The sequence below is a fragment of the Olea europaea genome, chromosome 3 (assembly GCF_002742605.1).
Source record: "Olea europaea var. sylvestris chromosome 3, O_europaea_v1, whole genome shotgun sequence".
Lineage (NCBI taxonomy): Eukaryota > Viridiplantae > Streptophyta > Magnoliopsida > Lamiales > Oleaceae > Olea > Olea europaea.
This window is the reverse complement of record NC_036239.1, coordinates 12,619,727-12,635,104: the sequence shown is the minus strand read 5'-3', so window position 1 is coordinate 12,635,104 and position 15,378 is coordinate 12,619,727. Positions and strand designations below refer to the sequence as shown.

The window sequence follows — 15,378 nt, the reverse complement described above, 5'->3', positions numbered from 1 at the left end:
GCTTCCATTATAAGGAGAAACTGTTGCATCTTGGAAGACTATTATCAAGACACAATGAGCACATTGGTGGACAAATTCATTTTAAAGACATAGTGTTAAACACTAGCCTCGGTTTATAAATCCATTATTCCTTTTTCATTTCTTCATTTCTTTTTGTCATTTCAAGAATGTAGTTTACTTTGTTTTACTTATTCAAATTATAATTTACAAATGCAAGCACATGCACCAGCACAAATAGAGGTGGAATAATGTTGCGACCACTTCTCCAAATTTTTTGCTCTCCAGTCGCATTTTCTGCAAAGACATTAGTTTGTAAGGTTGTGTTAGTCAAGCTAATCAATGTTTCCTTGGGCCGAGAATCTTTCCATGTAAATCCAAGTAGTAGACCTTCTGTTGTGTTATTCAATCTAATTGCCCAACTTTGCCTTGGTTGATATGTGTACTTCCTAAATTCGAAACCAGTAGGATAGTGGTCTCCTAGTAGATTGATCCTTATCAATTTATCGAGATAACTTCCTTCAAGTCTCACAGGGCCTGTGCACGAAATTATACTTTTAGCTTGTTTATTTGACAAGTCTTCTATGTGTAAACCTAATTTATTTCCATCAAAACAGTTTTGATAAATGAGTAACGAGACTTGAATGGAAATCCTACTTTGCTATCATGTTAAATAGCATTTTAAGATGAAGCCTAACTTAGCATTATCAGAATGACTTGGCCAGATTAATAATATGTCGGTTATCAAATAATTTTCTGTATACCATTCATTTGAAACAACAACAAATCAACTGAAGGGGGGCACAAGCAAACCTAAAACAGCTAATACATGGTACTTCTCACATATAAGAATTGTAGGGCGCCTCATTAATGTTTAACCTACATTACAAAAGATGACAAATGACCATTGCTATAATTCTGTGATACTCTTCAACACACGCCTTCTTCGAGCTTGATGCAGATAGATTGAAATCTAAGCAGCAGTGAAAACCCGAACTTCATCAAGGACAGGACCACAAAGAGTCCCATAGTCATTGGTCCTTGTGTGGTAGAAGGAGCTAAAGAAGGTTAATCTGGTCCTGTACGAGACTGCTTTGAACTGGAACTTGAAAGTCTTGAACTTCCCCTTTCCTTCAGATTTGAAGGGAGCTTTCATTGTTCCTTTAGCAGCAAATGCTTCGACCATCATCGATCCATGGCAAATATTCTTTGCATCTCCTACAGTGAATGCAACATTATAGACCTTGTTGGGGACTGTTCTGATTACTTGGGCTAGAGCACTCTCTCTTCCTGCAACTAGTTCTACTGCTGCTCGTCCAAAGGGGATGTTGAAATGCTTTGAGTCTATGAACTTGACAGCTTTAACAGATTCGATGATCCAACCGGCAAGTGGGGATGTCAAATCTTTCTGTTTGGGAGGGAGTAGGACACCATGAGAAGAGTTGATCAAGAGATGAGGACCCTCCTCAAAACCATTATTCTTGACTAAGTTAGCTGCAAGAAATTGGGATCAAATTAACTCGAAGTCGTCTATTTGCTGCTTAAGCCATGCTTAAGCTTAATTACTAGCAACAATTTATGCTTGATATGTAAAATTAAACATGTAGACATCCTAGAGATTGCAGAATATTTTTACGTCAAGAATCAAAAACAGTGCAGCAAAATGGTTCGATAGTATTGCATAAGACAAGACAACATAAAATATTTTTGACTTCATTTTCCAATCCCTAGTACCATACATACAAGAATAATTGACTTCCAATCTATTTCGAGGAAGTAGAATATGAAAACTTCAGGCTAGTCACGAAAAGTAAATAATTACCTTTGGTGAACCTTGGAGGGAAAAGTTCTTTAACAGCAACAGCATCCAGGAGAGGTCCACAAGCAGGATCCTCTTGCATTCCAGGATTATGGAAAATCACCTTCACTGAATTAGAAGTGGCTCTAAGTCCCCAAGCATAAGTGTCACCACCATTACTACTATACAGAGTCTGCAAAGGGAGATCCCCAGATTGAGGGGGTACCGACACTCCCAAGACCTCGTCTTGGGCACAAAGTTCTTGATGCACCAAATGTGAGTGCATATGTCGAGCCATTTTTGACAGGGATTGTTTGGGAAATTGAGGCCTCGTTTCCCAGTCTCATAGCGTGAACGCCATGGGCTACTGCAAAGTACATTCCACCGGGCTGTGGCCCACTGGAGATGTACTCGACCAAGCCATTAATTTCCCACTTGGGCAGTGCATATTTCCCTTGCAGCACTGTTTTCTTTATGTCAGTAGGCTTTGGTTTCTCTTCAAAGTTTCCATTTGGAAGTGGACCTGAGAAATCATAGAAGTAGCAACACGAAAGACTTTTTCAACCTCCCATTGGTGCAAACAGAAGGATCTGTTTCCGAACTATCAAAAACTCTCTCTCAGACACACACACACACTCCACAGGAAGTACATTTTTCTCCAAAATCATGTCCCAGGCTCCCAGGACTCGAACCCTCACCACTATTGGTTGAGAAAGCCCAAACATTGACAGAAACTATAAAGAAATGTGCAAATGATGCAACAAAAATCCCCAGAATGATACAACAGAGAAACAAAGCAAATCATTATTCATTTCGAGAAATGCCAGAGAAAAGAGAAGCACTAATAAAGATCTAGCTTTATAAGAAAAGATTAGAACGTTAAGAACTCTCAAGTAAAATAGACAAGATTTTCGAGCATTTACCTTCCAAAGGGGCAGGAGCAAGAGCAGAGACTGTGTAGAAAAAGCAGAGAGAAAGCACAAAGGAAATCTTCCAACCCATTTTGTAAACAAGCTCGAAGGATCTACGATAAAGAGTATTAATGCTCATGCCTTGTATTTATACAGCAAACCGAGTGCCAGTTTGAATGTGAGCTAGTGGGAAACTGTGAAGAAAGAGTGCGGGAACAAGATATGGGTTACAATTTGATAATACTAACATTATTGAAAAAGAAAAACAACATTATTATTTTTTATTTATTGATTTACGTACTACTTAGGTACAAGAGATACACTTATATTAAGTGCATAGATTTAATTTAATTTTTAAGTTATATTGTTGAGTCTAGTAGAATACCATTATGTCCCCAAAAATTTAATTAAAATTTATGTTAAAGTGAATAATTAAATTTTAACTACACATTTTATAAGATTCTTAACTTGTTAACAATACACTTCTATCAATTATTATCAAATTCTAGTGAAAATTTGATTTTCATCTAAATCAAAATGGGGTTGTATATGAAACATATGTGCAAAGATCAAGTAGCACCCTGATATTTTATTTATTTATTTATTTTTCGAAAAGTTTCTATTTAAGAATTAAATTTTCTCCTTAATCCATGGCATGACATTCATGTAATCATATGACTAAATTAATTTTTTAATCATAGTTATTTTCTTTACATATTTCTAATTAAGAAATTGTCTTCTTTACATACTTTTACAGAATGCTTTTATTTTTATGTCATATGAAAAGAAAATGTTCCACTAGCTTTAAAAAGAAACGAAAAATTAATTTTATTTATTTATTTATTTATTTATTTTTATTTTTTTAAACTATCGAACATTAACTTTTTACTAACATAACTTAGAAAATTTACTTCAAATTTCGCAAACATGCTCTATGTCTCACCTTTTAATCATTTTACAAGAGGGCAAAGAAAAATAGCAGTTTGAGGGGGGAAAAATAAATAAATAAAAAGGACATTTGTCTTATGAATACATTATCAATTTCAGTTGACGAGAAAAGTAGACAAAATGTACCAAACGAAATAAAGCCTATTAATGTCAGACCAAATTCTTCTTAATTTCTTTTTAGTCAGTTGGAATTGGAAAGTATAAGAAAACCTACCAGTGCGTAAAAACTTTAATAAATAGTAGATGGTAAAATTAATGCGTCCATTATGGAAAGTTTGCCAGCACACAGAGTAGAAAATTATGAGACATAGTTGAACACAACATACACAACAAATTGACACGTTGAGTACTAATGATTTGAAATAACAAATATTATAAAAGATCCTAGTATTTTACTATTATTGAATCCAAAAATACATCAAAATGACCCATATGAGAAAGTTATTAAAATGGTTATTTGGATATTGTTCGAAAATTGAAGAGAAGAAGAAAATGAATGATGATGCTTATGTTTTTATATTTCTCTTTTCTGTTTTGTTGGATTTTCATTTTCCCAACAATACAAATGCACCTTACCTTTGGATCTTTGGATTTTAACCCAACATGACTTTTTTTTCTAGTTCATTTAGTTTAGTAAAATTGAAGTCAATTGACTGATTTATTTGTGGCCTTGATCTATTAACTTCTTAAGCAGATATTATCGATGGTCAAGTAAAAAATTCTATTCAAACGGATATATGTATTTAAATTATTAAATTTTTGGAGGGTTGCACATATAAATTATATATAACTTATTTAAATAAACTGAATTCAAAATTTTATTAATAAAATTAAACAAGCAGGGGACCATTTCCAATTGTTTTTCCAATTTTGACATGAGCGTGTTCAAACGTTTGTGGAAGGTGGGACCCTATAAATCAAGAAAATTGGAGAAATTACGATTATTATTATTTTATCCGGTCTAAAGAATCATAGTTATTGGCGTGATTTACTCGTTAGATTTCAATCCTACCATGTGAGGTCTTGACAAGGACCAATGGTTTCGTTTGATTTGATTTTTTCTAAATTTCCATAGTGATGCCACTCACTTTTTTATCCAATGTCCAAATTAAAATCTATATTCCACACCATGTTTAAATAGAAGAAATAGTGAAATACTTTGCCCTTTGGTTAAGTTAAAAATCTTTCAAAATCTATCAAAAATTTAATTTTTAGTTAAATTAGATAGGGCTTAATTTCAATAGAAAATAAAGAAAACAGGAAAATCATGAACTATCCGTGGTGCTTAATTTTTTTTTTTTTCTTTTTAACAAAATTTTTAATTAATGTTTTAGTAGATTTTTATTAAAAGTTGATGTAATATGTCGCCAAAAAGTTGATAAAAATAAAGTTATACACTGTATATATTTTAAATCAAATTTGGTTGGTTTAAAACTTGACAATTTTTTTGAATGCTTTATCAAACAAAGCACTAAAGAAATATTAAATTATTAAAATATTACAACCTCTTCCAAACCCCCTGTCTATTCTTCTGCCTTTACTGGCCATGTAAAAAGTTCAGGGATTCAATTCAGGGCAGACCCATTAATTTTTTACATTTACAAAGTAGCCAACGTACTTATTTAGTCCTTAATTTTAAGTTTTTAAACAACAATTTCTAAATAATTATGTCTCGTCCTCACTAAATCATATTCTTGGATCTGTCCCTGATTCAATTAAATTTTGGCTAATGGCTGGACTGATCACAATTTATATCTACATGTAATTTTTATTCTTTTGTTTATTTTATTTTCTTAATTTTCAAACAAAAGGAAAAAAAAAATGATAGAAGAAGCAACAAAGAAACCAACACTAGTGCTTTTTTCTCGAGTTAATTGTTCCAATGGTCATTGAACTTAAGTCCATGTCTTTGATTGGCCATTGAAATTTAAAATGTCAAGTTTTGATCACTGAACTTAGGTCCATGTCTTCGATTGCTCACTGAAATTTAAAATGTCGAGTTTTGGTCACTGAACTTAACAAAATATAAAACTATTCGATCTAATTAATGGTCCATTTTAACGAATAAAGACCATCTGATTAATAGTCTTTATATTTTAAACTATTCCACATATGAAATAAAAAAGGTTACTCTTGTATACCATAAAATGTCGCACCATACCAGTGATACATGATATGGCATCCTAGACAAATCGACCTTAACAAAATATAAAATTGACTAGAGATGGTTCTCTCAACTCGGTTAAGATCAAACCATTGTCAGTTTGTAATTCTTGTTTGGAAGGTGATATGATGAAGATATCATTTTTCATCAAAAGAATAGAGTCATAGATGTATTAGAACTAGTGCATTCTGACATGTGTAGAGCTATGAATACACTTGCGAAGGGAAATTATGAATATTTCTTTATATTTAGATGATTACTCTATGTTCAAATACATTTACGTAATATTTTGAAAGTCAAATACCTTTGAGAAATCAAAAGTGTGTAAGACTAAGATCGAAAAACATTTGGGTAAGAGTATTAACATACTTCAATTTGATTGAGGTGGTAACTACCTCTCAAAAGAATTCAGGCACACTTTATAGAAATTGGTACTATTTCTTAATTGAATAAGCATGATATACCTAAAAGGAATGGCTTTTCAAAAAGAAGAAACATGACATTGTTAGATATGGTTAGGTCAATGAAGAGTTTCACAACTCTACCTATCTCAGTTTGGGATATACACTGAAAACAATTGGCTATATTCTTAACTTAATTCTTTCTAAGTTTCTTCTCAAGACTCTCCTGAAATTTTGGAATAGATGCAAGTCCTATTTGCATCATATCTAAGATTTAGGGGTCTAGCACATGTGTTGAAAGAAAAGGCTGAAAACTTGGAGTCTAGGTTAGAGATGTGTCTGTTTGTGGGATATCCTAAAGATACCAAGAGATAATTTTTATAATCCTCTAGATATGAGGGTTTTTGTTAACACAAATACAACTGTCCTGGAGATAACTATATTAATGATTAGAGTCCAAGAATAAGGTCGTGGTAGAATAAATGAATCGGAGCAATTTTATCTCATTAATTCCTAGAACACAACCTAGGGTAGACATCCCATGGTGTCAAGTAAAAACTTGGGCAACGTGGTATGAGTGGGAGAGATGAGTATTCATCTGATCTAATCAATCAATAGAACGTTGAAGGTAATGATGAGGTAATGGCGTCACCTATTGGTAATGCCAGCATTGATTAAAATATTACGTTTCAATGATGCCATAGTCCTAGATCAATTGTCCCTTAAATGAAGTTGGAAGATTATCAATTCACCTTCAAGGTACTAGTTGAGTGGAGAGTCCAATATGGTGATCTCCATGGTACAAATTGATTATTTGACTTCATATAAGGAGATTATAGATGATGTGGATGCAGCAATCTATTTATGAATCGAAACCTTCAATTATCGAGTTCTTGGAATAGAGGTTCGACAAAGTGATTAAGACATTTGATTTTAATAAGAACTTTGTTGAATCCTGTATCTATAAGAAGATATAAGACAGAATTGTATTTTTTCCTAGTGCTTATGTAGATGATATTTAATCCATTAGAAATAATGTGGGTGTATTATTGTCTACGAAAGCGTGGTTGGCCCAATAGTTTCATATGAAAGCATAGTGAAACTAGCTATGTTCTAATTTTCAGATCTTGAGAGATCGAAAGAAAAAGACAATAGACTTGTACTAAGTCTCTTATGTTGACAAGATACTTGTCAGATTTGCTAGGCAAGATTTTTCCCTCAAGTATCGAATCCAACTCTTTAAGGGTCAGTTCACAAAGACTCCTAAAGAGATCGATACATGAGAAATATACCTTATGTGTTGGTAACATGTAGTCTCATGTATGCTATGCTGAACCTTAGGATCGAAACACTGAATGGCAATAAAGCATATCTTTTAGTACCTATGGAGAACAAAGAATTATATGCTCGTTGCTAGATATTATTTCAATAGGTTAAAAGGATTTAGACCACCAGAGTGATGAAGACTATTACATGTCTACATTGGTATCGTTGTTTACACTTGATGGTAGGGCCATTATTTAGATAAATATCATGCAATCAAGGATTGTTGATTCCACCATTGATGCCAAGTATGTGGCGGCTTATGAAGCTACCAAATTGGCTGTATGACTTAGAAATCTCAACAGACATCGAGGTGGTGCTTGCATTTGCACATGTCTCTACACTGCGTTGGGATAACAGTGTGATTGTGGCAAATGTTAAAGAACCATGAGTCATGAGAGGGATAAACACATTGAATGGAAATATCATCTCTTAAGAGAGATATTTGGTAAAGATAATGTAGTTGTCAGTAACATTGCTACTGAGATAATCTTGTAGACTCATTTACTAAGGCGATCAGCTAAGTTTTTGATAGACACCTGCGCGACACGAGGTTGCAAGACATGACACACATACTCTAGGGCAAGTGGGAGATTTGTTGGGTTGTGTGCCCATACAGTATATTTGGTATGATAAATTAATTGTTTATAATAAATAAATTGTTGTTTTATTTATTTATTGCATGATTTATTATTAAGCATGCAAATTAAAGTGCTAATGATCACTTGAGATAATATAAATTTGGTACTTGCATTGAAAAGTACAGTGCGATACAACTTATAATTTGATCATAAATAATTTGTTCACAACCAATGTATAAGGGTTGGCGTCTTATACTAGAAGGTTGTAGTGTAGACCGGTTCACTTTTCAGGTTTGTGATTTGTCATTATCACATAAATAGTTAAAGGTAACACTAGTACACTTGGAGTGTATTGAACGGATCGCGTATCGATTTTAATTCTATAGCATAACCGTGCGAAGAATTAAATTCCACTTGACGCTGTGTATTTCATTTAAATCCCTTGATATGATTATGTATATATTTTCGTGATTTTAATGGTTATCAATGGGTGAAATCAATTAGATTCGTTAAATATCTCGATAAGTTGGAAACTTGAGAATGAGCGGAGTGGGGAACATAAATTCTTGTCGAGAACCATCACCCTAAAAAATGGATAGAATGACTGTTTAAGTATTTTTTGTTGAACAATTAAAATCTGAGCTCAGTATTTAGCGATGTCTAAACTTCGACATCTATGATTAGTTCACGGGATCGTTGAAGAAAATGATACCTAAGTTAGTGAGAATAATTAGACAGACAAAACGGTCACTTATGCTCATACCTAATTATCAAATCTCGGATGGGGATAAAATATATATACGAGAGGAAAGTATTACAGATTTATTGACTTCTGTAATCTTATATATTTTAAGAGTTCAGTCTTTTGCCTTTAGTGGAAAAATCAAGAATAACAATTAGATTGAATGGTCTTGGTTCGACTAGATATGATCTAATTATTAGAGCTTGGATAATATATGTCCAATATGGTCCCTGTGGTAGCTCCATGAAGTATTAGAACTTAATTAAGGTAATTATAATAATTTTGGGCTAAATTGTAATTACAATAAAGTTTTGTACTTAGTTGTAATTGCTTTGAAAGTTGTAAACTTAATTATAAATATAATTGAAGTTCTAAGACTACATAAATAACTAAATGTAAACTAATTGGGTTTGGACTTTAATTTAAACTCCTACTTGAATTTTAATTAGAACTCCTATTTGAATGTGGAATTATTATTGTATAAGGATTGAAACTCTTTTATCTCTATAAATAGGGATTAGTTGGAACATAGACATCCTATAGAATAGAATTTTTCAACATTCATAATACATAATTCCGTGGTATTCAAATTTTGGAGACAGAGAAAAATTATTTGTCTTGATTTTTCAATTGTCTAGTTCAAGAATTAGTTTCTTGATTTAATTAAAAAAAGGTGCTCCAACCGATGTAGTCTTGACTTTAGAGAATACCATAGAAGACTTGGAGTTTTAAAGCATCAAGTTCTTAGAATTAAAAAGCTGGAAGTTTGTGATTGAAAATTAATTCAATAATTGATCATCAAATTTAGTAAAAATTCAAATTCTTTATTTTTGGTATAATATACACGTGAACATCAAAACGATCTTATTTTTTAATTAAAGAAATTTTTAATTTCTGGATAACCTCATTCGAACAGGTTATTCAATTGTTGTAGTGCTTAATGTGAATATTTCGAGCGGATCGAAGAACGAGAATCTAGTGGAGCTTTTGGCGATGGTGAATCTAGTAGCATTATTTCGATTAAACTGACAGCCAAAGATGCAAATGAAGATTTCTCTCACATGTTTTAGAGTCTATCTTGGATATCTGATGAAAAAGTCGAGACTTTAGTCAATGTAACAATCTATAAGGGAAAAGGAAATGTGAAAGGCAATACAAAAGGAAAGGGACTGGCATGATACATTTGACAAGAACTGAATGGATCCATCAAATAGTATAGTTCCTTGTAAATATGTAATAGATAAGAGTACACAATCCAGACATGTTTGTTGCTCCTCAGGAAATCAACCTAAAAGATGAGCTTGACTGGGGGCATTTGATTTTTGGAACAACTTATTAGATTTTATTATCTCTTATATTTTATAGTGTTTCGTACTTCACGGTTTCTTTAATAAAACTTTATCACACGATAACTTCTTCTTCACTTCATTTCATGCTTCACGTTTACTATGGTTGAATAGATCTTCTTGATACATTTCCAACAGCAGGAAGATCATTAAAATTTTGGCTTTTATAATAAAAAGGTTATGAGCTCCCGAAATTTGATCGAAAATCTGAAAATTTTGCAAGAAATTAAACACAATGAACAGTAACTTTTGCCATTTTTACTCTCATCCATATGTGTTGATGTCCCAAATGGAACCTCAAAAATTGATTTTTGTCATCCCCATGATTGGTTTTAATGAAAATCTGATTTTAATTCGAGTCTAAATCAAATAATCAATATTGACCACATCTTTTATGGATCTCATAACTTTTTAATCACACATTTCAAAAACTTTTATCATAATCTATTTAAAATTTTAATTTTAATTCTTACCAAACATCCTTTATATTTGACCACACAGATAACTTAGAACGTCGAAATTAGTCGAATGATGAATAAGAAATTTTTTTCTAGAACAGTGTGGCAACACTGACATGTCCCCCATTTTTTTATTAATTTAAAAAATACATAGTTGCATATTGGTCCCACACATAACGGCACGTTTCGGACCCGATTTCAATTTTAAAAATTGCAGTTTGATCCTTGAATTTTTTTTATTTTTCAATATAATTAAATTAATTTTTAGATAGTTATTTTTTTATGTAATGCTTAAATAAATTTGTAAAAAACATTAAAAATATTTTTAAACTTGATTAAGTTCTAAATTATATTTATTAAATCAAGAATATTTATTAAGTGGTACTTAGTTAGTGGGAGTTGTTTTTTAAGTACTCTTATTTTCTTTTAAAATAAAAAATACTCTAAAAGTATTTAAAATACAACATTTTATATATGTTCATGAGTTATGTAGGTCGAACTATTGCTCATTGCCCAACTGGAAAAGGGGGTTTCATTAAAAGAGGGTAGGTTTTAATTCTTGATAAAGGTCGTTTAGTATGATTTCCAATCGAGATGATTGAACCCACCCACACACTAATCCGATGATTGAGCCTCGTGTGGTTGCCGACCTTTCATCTTTTAGGCTTCTATGTTTTTGCCTTCAATTATTGACAAATCTAACTAAATAATACAATTATACTCATCGACATGCCATATATTGATTGAATATTTAATTAGTGTTACATAGTAATTTTGTTATCTAGTATACAATAAGTATTGAAAGATGGTTGATAAATTCCGATCACACTTTTTATCAAAAACTTTTGTCCATATGTAAAGTTGGTCACAAATATACTCTACTGTTGCCAAATACAATTTTAATATGCATGTTTCAAATTCAATTAATGGACTTTTAACTACGTCTAAAGAAATTCTAATCAATTGAAGTGTGACATCGAGTCCATTAGTTCAACTTTATATAAGATTGTATTGTTTGTGTGACAAACACTGACTAGTTGCAATAAATTAAGTTGAGTGATTCAATTAAATTTTGGCTGAAGCTTGTATTGATAGTTTGCGCTCTACTTTAATAAATTTTTGAGAAAAATATATTTTGAAATAATTACTTTTTGGAAAATGTACGGTTAAAAAAGAAGGAATTTTTTTTATTTACGTATAGTATTATTTTATCAAAGAATGTGTGATAGAGAAAACAATAAAAAAATAGATTATAATTTTAATGAAATCCAAATAAAGTAATAATTTTAAAAATTAAAATTAAAAAAAAATGATAGAGGAAGCATCGAAGAAACCAACACTCGTGCTTTTTTCGTGAATTGATAATTGACCCCATCATTATCAACATTTGTAGATGGCTTTCTGTGTTGCTCTAAACATTTCTGATATTTACCTCTATTCGAGTTCAATTTATTAGCTTAATTTTTATTTATTTATTCATTTTTTGACATTTTTATGTTTCTGACTAGTTCCTGATTGTGCTTAGTTTGCAGGATAAGTTATGGAGATTTTTGCTTTAGTCAGTTCTCCACTTAAGAATTAGCATAGAAGAAAGGCTTTTCATTATCAACTATAAATTGTTTTCAACCAGTATTCCATTAAACAGCTTGCCTAGGAACACAATTGAATAACTATTTAATTTTTTTCTTTTTCAATATTGACATCGAGAAGATTTACGTGTTTTGCAAGGTAGAATTTGTTGATGTGTGAGTTCTTTTTTTGGTGGGATAAGTTATAGGGAAATTGCAATTGCAGTATTCTAAAATTATCAATTTGAGCACTTGGGACTCCAATCAAATTCTCTTGATTTTGAGATTTCAAAAATTTTAGTTTGATACGACATGACTCAACAAAAGACATACACACGACAAATATTTGGAGACTTCAAATCAAAAAACTTTTATTAGGGTCATTTCAAATCAAGTAAATTAATTCTGAGTTACGTAGTAATTATGTTAACGAGATTGACAATTGTTATAAAATTTATAAATTTTGATAGCACATATTTTACCAAAATATATTGTTCATATGCAAAGTTGGTCACAAATATACTTTGGCCATGGTTTGGTGGTCTTAAAATTTGAAAAAACATAGATTTGAATAGCATTTTTTGAAAAATGCGTGGGGTTGGAGAAAATTTTGAGTTTATGTATATAATATTTTCTACTCGTTTTGCCTCTATTAAATTATAATTCATTTTTTTCCTCTTCTTATTAACCACATATTCTCCAGTAAAATAATTTTAGGTTTATATTACGTGTACACCTCCGACGTACACAATGCTTTACACCCCCTCCATGTGAGGGGGTGTCAGCGTAAAAGTGTACGCACAGCATAATCCATAATATTAATAATTAAACTTGGAACTTTTTCTTTATTTTTAATCACATATTCTATAAAAATTATTATTTTAAAATCAAATTCTCATTATTATGAGAGAATAATGGGGGTCAAATGGATGTTTTATTGTGTGAATGTGTAATTGAATATGAGTATAAGAAATAAATTAATATATTTTGTTGCCAAATACGAGTCTGATATTTATGTTCCAAATTCAATTAACGAATTTTAACTCAATCAAATATTCTAATCAAGTAAAGCATAACTTCAAGATTATGAGTTCAACTGTTATATAAGATTGTAGTGTTTGAATTGCAACGAACACTTATTAGAAGTAATAAAATTAAGTTGAATGATTGAATTAAATTTTGGCCAAACGTTAGATTGATCACATTAATTTATATCTACACTTAAAGTTATTATTATTTTTATTAAAAAAAAAAAGAAAAAAAAAACCAGAATTGATAAGAGGAAGCAACAAAGAAACCAACGCATGTGCTTTTTTCTCCGATTGATTGTTGATAGTTGACCCCACCATTATTGATAATTGACCCCACCGTTACTGATTATTGATAATTGATCCCATCATTATCACGGCCATTATTGATTTACTCTTTAGATTTCAATCCTACCATGTGAGGTGTTGACCCGAACCAATGGTTTGGTTTGGTTTCTTCTAAATTTGCATACTGACTAACCTTTCTATCCAAAGTCCAAATTAAAATCTATATTCTACACCATGTTTAAATAGAGGATATGGATAAAATACTTTGCTCATTTCTGGTTAAGTTAAAAAGGCTAATAAAAATTTAACTTAAAATCAACGATTAATTTTAATAACATATTTTAAGGGATTCACAATTTTGATCGATTTTTCAACTATACATTTTATCAACTTATGTCAAAATTTATGAAAAATAATTTTTAGTTAAATTAAATAGAGCTTGATTTCATTAGAAAATAAAGACTCTTTCAAAAGCTTTGCATTATATATGCTGTAATTTACATAGATATATAATAAAAAATATAATACCATCAGGAAAATCATGAATCGTCCTTGGTGCTCTCCCACCCCTTTAAGGGGTTTTTTTATTTTTACAAAAAATTTAAGAAAATTTTTAGTAGATTTTGATTCAAAATTAACGTAATATGTTGTTAAAAAGTTGATAAAAAAAATAAAGTTATAGATTGAATGAAATGTTTGTTTAAAACTAAAATTTAACTAGTTAAAAAGTTGACAAATTTTATCAAAACTTCATCAAACAAAGAACTAAAGAAAAATAAAAATAATAAAATATTACAACCTCTCCCAAACCCTTACCTTGCTTGCTCTTACTGCCTTTATCGCCTATGTAAAGAGTTGAGTGATTCAATTAAATTTTGGCTAAAGGCTGGATTGATCACAATTATTTGCTATTAGTTCTCATGTTAAGATGCCAACTTTTTCAACACACGCGGTTCCCACCTCCTATAGTGATTGATGTTTAATAATTTGTGAGGGGGTGTACATATAGCATAATCCATAATATTATACATAAACTCGAAATTTTTTCTTCATTTTTAATCGCATATTCTCTAAAAAGTTATTATTTTAAAATCAAATTCTCATTATTATAGAGAATAATGGGGGCCAAATGGACGCTTTATTGTGCGAATGTGTGATTGAAAATGAGCATGAGAAATAAATTAATATATATTGTTGCCAAATACGAGTTTAATATTTATGTTTCAATTTCAATTAACAAATTTTAATATTCTAATCAAATAAAGCGTGACATTAAGTTTACGAGTTCAATTGTTATATAAGACTGTAGTATTTGAATTGCGAACACTTACTACTTGTAATAAAATTAAGTTGAATGATTGAATTAAATTTTGGCTAAAGGTTGGATTGATCACATTAATTTATATCTACATGTAAAGTTGTTATTATTTCTATTGACCAAAAAAAATAAAAAAAATCAAGAAATGATAGGAGGAAGCAACAAAGAAAACAACACGTGCTTTTTTCTCCGATTGATTGTTGATAATTGACCCCACCATTATCACCACCATTATTGATTACTGATAATTGATCCCACCATTATCACCACTATTATTGATTTACACTTTAGATTTCAATCCTACAGTGTGAGGTATTGACGCCGGACCAATGGTTTGGTTTCTTCTAAATTTGCGTAGTGATGCCATTCGCCTTTATTACCAAAGTCCAAATTAAAATCTATATTCTACACCATGTCTAAATAGAGGATATGAATAAAATACTTTGCTCCTTTCTGGTTAATTTAAAAAGGTTAATGAAAATTTAAGTTAAAATGCTTGTTTGGTAT

The 15,378-nt window shown here is 30.9% G+C and overlaps 1 pseudogene; it reads right to left on the bottom strand.

The window, feature by feature from the left end:
* Positions 1-749: 749 nt before the first annotated feature.
* LOC111386518 lies at positions 750-2,879 on the bottom strand (annotated as a pseudogene).
* Positions 2,880-15,378: the final 12,499 nt, after the last annotated feature.